We start from the raw sequence: 6,149 nt of genomic DNA, 5'->3' as shown, positions 1-6,149 counted from the left end.
GTCTTTTTACAGAAATTACTGAAAAAGAATGGATGAAAATACCACGTGAATTACATGAACATTATGTCAAACGTTAAATGCAAAACTGAAGAGGTCATCCAGCAGCTACCACCAAGCCCATTCACTGTCAAGTCTTGTGTACAAGACAAGGAGAGAAGACCAAGTGTTTACTAAAGCAGTCTGCAGGGGCCAGCAGCTATTTTCAATTGTCATTTCCCCGCTTCCCACTTTGTAAACAGTAACTTGGGCTTTACACAAGATCAGTTCTTACTCTCATTTGGCCACAGTATGAACTGCCAAACAGCCCAGTGCACGTCATCATACAGCACAGCCATTGGATCTGTTCTGTTCTTTAAACCAGTGGATGCTAAGATTTGCTTTTCTTTTTCTGGACAAAAGCCAAACTTGTTGTAAGTCATCAGATGTTCTCAGTGCACAATGCCCTGCTAAGAACACCCACCTCAGACCTCATGTATCAGGGCAGGCTGCCTTTCCCACTGCTGAGGGCCTCAGAGCAGCCTTACAGGGGGCAAACTACAACTCAGTTAACAAATCAGACACCTCGCAAGATAGGCCTGAACAAAAGCCCCACTCCTAAAGCCTGCTCAATGCAGATATGAAAAAAATATAAGCACAGCCCTGGGTTCCATACCCAGTCTTTTCATGCTGCCTTAGCTGTGACTATCCATATTCAGTCAGGTCTGAATTTGGTAAATGGATATGGGATGTAAAAGCTGCCGCTTAAAATGGCAGCTTGCATGAACCTCCAACAAATCTGTGCTTTCACAGAAAAGTTCAACTTAAAGGGGCCCCATAAATACCCCACAGCTGACCAGGCAGCAAAATCAAACTCTTGGCATGGAGACTCACATAATCCCAAGACCATGGTGAAAAGCAGGTTTTCTTTATAGACAAGCTAAATTCACTACCAAGGTGTTTCCTGACCACACTACACGAGCCACAGCCACAAGAGGAGTCTTAAAGAAATTTCTTTCTAGAAAATCCCAGTTTTCATTGCTCCTGATATGAAAAAGCATTAAAATAAGTCTTGAAAGATCAATAAGCCAGCATAGCCACAGAACTGCTCAGGCTTTCTTTTTTCACAGAATTGGTGATTTACCTTTCCTGTTTACCCTGGAAAACACTAGGATTTCTAACTCCTGTGATTATCTTTCAATCACGTAGAATGCTGAGCACCTGATTCCACTGTCTACAAAGGGAAGTGAAGCATATGCTTCAGTTTAAGCAGGTGACACATTGTTCCAAGAAATCAGGGCCCAGGGAGTGTACACCAATGTGTGCTGCAGGTGCTCCCAAAGCACCCTTCACCCTCCAGCCTCTTCATCTGCTAACATGATTCACTACTATTTTACCACTGGACTGGCTGACCTATTAAAAATGTATCTGGACATACAGCTGTACCCTGTGACATACAGTTAACTCTGCTCTGTCACGTTGATTTAGGGAACAGGAATATGCTTATCTGGAGAGGTAAAAATCACAAGGCAGGAAAGGAACAGCTGGCAAGTCTTAAAGACAAAGGGGAGGCTCTCTTCAGACACTTTTCTTGTATAATTTATGCTGTAGACATTTTACTCTGTCTAATTGCCCCATTTCAATCTAATGTCAGTTAATCAATGACTTCTGCATAGCATGGAGGTGAACTCTGGATGCAGAACAAATGCATAAATTTGGTCTGCTTTTTTGCAGGCTCTACTTACAGAGCTTCATCTTTTGCATTTGCTTTCTGGAGTTGAAATTTCTTCTTTGACTCATTCCCAGCAAACACCCACGCTCTCACTCTTTTGAGTCACAGTGTTTTTGTATTTTAAAATCATGATACACTTCTGTAAAATGTAGATTTTTGAAGTACTTCACCACTGCTTTTTATTATTATTGTTTTATTATTCTGCTATACTTATTTGGAAGGTCTGCTTCTCAAGCCTACCCAGGTGGTTGATCCCAGATGTACCATGAAACAAACATTGTGGCTTTCTGCCCTACTTGCTTTCATGTCTTTCCCTTACTCAGCATATTCAACAGTACTTTTAAAATGATAATAAATTGTCCCAAATGCTTGAAGGGACTCAGAGGTGTGGTTGGTTTTGGTTTTTTTGTCTGCTAGGGTAATCTATGTAAGGCAGCTGGAAACAAAATACATGTAGAGATTATGCCAATTAACCCCACATGTAAAACAACTGCTTTGTCAGGTGCTCCAGGCTATAGCTTTATAGAATAAGGCCCATATTTTGTGTTACCTTCAAATTAACACTACATTGAAACAGACTATTGCAAATTCACTTGCAGATACCCTGAAGGAGGACTCTGCTCCTAACTAATATGGGCAGAAGCCTGTCCCTCTCTCAAACTCACCCTATCAGAATCTGGCAAAAATCAGATTTTTTTTTCACAGTTCCTGAAAAATCAAAACTTCTTGGAGGAAATTTGGAAAATCTGCTAGTGTACTAGTTCAGGTGTCTGAAAGTAATGCTTGAAACCAATATGTAGTTTTCCTCCATCTTGCTTTGGAGGCTGGACAAAAGGATATACTTTACAGGAGAAACTGATGACACTGCAGTCCATATTTCTTCCAAATGGTGAATAAACCCAACATAAGGTGGTTTTTTTCCTTCTGTTTCTTCAAATGGCCTACCTGTTCAAGTTGCTCTGCTTAATGTATGAAATAGCACCACAGATTTCTCAAGAGATGGATATTTATTGAGGAGAGATATTTAAGGAGAATTTTAACCTGATCAATTCTGCTCCAAATTCACTGTAGTTCCTCTCTCGAAACACTCCATGGGATTTGGATCAACTTATTGCCTAACACATTCTCCTGAAGAGAGCTAACAGACAAACCATCCTGCTTCTTTTCAGCTCTCAACCATCACCTCACCACCACCTCTCTGTCTCTTTTACCATGACCTGCACAGGAGGCAGACACCAAGAGGTTTATGTTTTGACTTATGAAATTCCTTAACAACCTGGGTTTGCACACAGAGGAGGTGAGCAAGCAGACCAGCACTCATCACCACAGAAATCCCTTGGCTGCACAGGAGAGCAATAAAGAGCAAAAGCTCAGCAGCAGCTCTGCAACTGCTCAAGCTTCAGCCAGCTGCTACCCTGAAGGACCCACAGCTCCTCTCCCCATGTTTCTGGGGCTCAAAAAGCTAACTAGATATGGAAAACTAGCTCATGTTCACACAAACTGCCTTAGACACAACCCTGGGATATGAAATCTAGCCGCTCCTCTCCTAAAAAAGTTCAGCCTGATAATATAAAACAGAGGATAGAGATATGGAGTAGGGCAGGTTCCTCCAGGTTAAGTAAACTCTGTTAACAGATTTCTTTACCTTGACTAATCCATGTCTTCTTCCAGCAGGACAGGGAGGCAAAAGCTGAGAGCAGTATTAGGGCCAGTCCCATAGCAGCTGAGAAGGAGAGCAAGGCAGCTTCAAGCACAAGTCCCCAGTGTCAGGAAAGCTCATGATGATAGGGCAGGCTTGAAGCCAAGCTCAGTGATCAATACACAGGTCAGGCTCAGGCACATTCCAGAGATTGCTACACAGACCCATGGCAGTTCCACCACCAAACCAGGAGGTCTACATAAGCAAGGACCGTAGACATAGATCTAAAGACCAGCACTTCCTACAGCACTGCTTAAAGGGAGTGTGATTACCCACAGCTGAGCTTAAATAGTGCTCCTGGCCCCTGGGCAAGGTGGGAGGCCCCAAATGAGGCTGATTAGGGCCATTAACACCTACCAGTGCCTCAGGGCACCTGACACCTGCTTAATTGCTTCATTTCAGTGCACATTTATAGCAAAGTGTGGGTTTAGATGGTATTATACTACATGCCTAAAAAGAAAAAAAAAACAACATACAACACCAAAAAGCACCAAAACAAACCCCAGGTACCCTAGTGAAATTATTGAAAGAAGCTTCTATTAAAAATACCAACTGTGATATGGAGTCTCAGATAGGATTTGAGGTTTTATTCAGTATTTCCTAGTCAAAATCAGCATTCGGCTTGGGGAGCTACAACAGTGCATGATCAAAACCTTCTCTTATTTACCACAACAGACTATTGTACTGCATCACATTGTTGCTGGTAGAGAAAATATTTAATATCAGTTTTGCGGTTGTAAATTACAGCTCTGAAATTTTCCATATGCTTTATCCAATACACATTGAACTGCTATGTTAATTGTTCCAAAATAGGTGGAATTTTCCCTAAAAGGTCTGAGCAAGACCCCACTAACTTAAAACTGCTTCTTCTTCAGTGTGAGCATAGTAGGTCTACCTGGGGATATTTTTTTCCGTTGCCAAAAGAGAGAATCAAACTGATGATAGTTTGGCTCATCAGGAAGATGTATAATGTATTTTATCTGCAGTTTTTGAGAAAACCCTGTGTCAGAAACGTGTGTTGTAGGTGGAATAAATTCACTGCTGTACAAAATTAGAAATCAGTCTGAGATCACATGTAAAACAAACATAGTCAACAATAAGGTTGTTTTAAAAGCTATTGATTTGTGGTAATATTCCTCTTTGAATACACTGTCATTAGTATTTTATTGATCTAAAAGTTCGTGGTATTTCAAAGGCTCTGATTACAATTTTCTCAAAATATGAGAAAAAATATCTATTGTACCACTTATTTGAGCAACCTGAAGTCTGTAGCATGTGTCTCTTTTACAGGACAAAACAGTAGCAAAAGGAAATAAAAGCCAGTGTCAATCTTGGATGAAATTAACACAATTTAAAGCTGCTCCAGGCAAAACAATGAAATCTGTAATTTATCAGCACTGGATAACACCACCAGGGGAATTATTTAATGATTAACTACAGTGGGCTGGAGCCTCGGGTGAGGCGTGGTGGCTCATGGCTGCACTTGGAGTGTGTTCTGCCTCAGAGGCAAAACGGCCATTCACGTCCTTGGGAGAACAAACCCCAGCAAGAGCTGTCACTAAACCCCAGCCATCCCTCTGCACGGGACAGCTCTGGGGTGAGGGAAATACGGAGCGGAGCTCTCACCAGCACCAGCTTTGTGAGTGCACAAGTGCTCTGGAGTGGCAGTGAAAGCACAGATGTATTGGAACAGCTTTAAATGCAAAACCAATAAAACCACTCAGCATAGGAAGGGCAAAAGCTTCTGTGTCGCTGACGCAGATTTTATCATCGACCCTTGTAGACACAGAATTTCACACCAAGTATTTTTTGCTATAAAGAACTGAAAAGGTGAAAGAGCTACATAGCTACATGCTAGTATTTAATATCGTAGTGTAAGTACTGGCAAATTAGATTTCTGCGCTTCATGGAAGCAATCTGCTTCTGTGACTAAACAGATTTCTGTGGCAGAGCTTAATGATGGGGCCCAGAGTGACCGGAGGAAGTCTCGGGGAGAAGTGCCACGTTTGCCAGCCTCCAGTGGGGTGCAGACACACAGACAGCGTTCCAGAGCTGGAGACCAGCAACCCTCAGAAATAAGGAAAATGGGACTATTAAGCTACTGGAATCACAGACAGGCAAAACTGATGTAACTGAGAACAGGCAGCCTTGGGAACAATCGAACACCTTTAGTGAGCACACAGGCACCCCACCCTCCTCCCGCCGTCGCACACTGCTGGCTGCTCCTCCCAGCTCCTCCAGGCCTGTGTCACCATGTCCTGCAGGGGGGCTGTGCCAACCCAGCAGTGCAGGGCACCTGCCACCAGCACCCCTGAGGCCACTTGTGCCCTGGCTGTGCCTGACACAGTTTGCCTTGGAGAACTGTGGCCACAGGGGCTCACATGAAGGGTTCACCTCAGAGGGGCAAGATGGAGGTCCATCCCAACAGTGCCTTTGCAGTAGCGGCTCTTGGGGGCAGCTGGAGTAACTTTTCTTGTAACAGGTTAGATCACTGCAGACCTTCAATGGATGAATTATAAGTAGTATTCGGGAAACTCAAACGGCTGTTGGCTTTTCCAGATGTCTGAACTGCTGCCAGTTTAAGCCTGAGCTTGGCCCTGGCACTGTCACTGTGGTTTGGATTCAGGACCACCTGCACTTGCCCAAGGCTGCTGGCTCGGTCCTAGCATCTACCTCATCACACAGCTTCAGGACAGGGATTCACAATATAGGTGTGTGGGACACTCCACCAGAATGGATTCA

Source organism: Apus apus, chromosome 7 (assembly GCF_020740795.1).
Source record: "Apus apus isolate bApuApu2 chromosome 7, bApuApu2.pri.cur, whole genome shotgun sequence".
NCBI lineage: Eukaryota > Metazoa > Chordata > Aves > Apodiformes > Apodidae > Apus > Apus apus.
The sequence above is the reverse complement of the archived record's forward strand: the minus strand, read 5'-3'. Positions refer to the sequence as shown.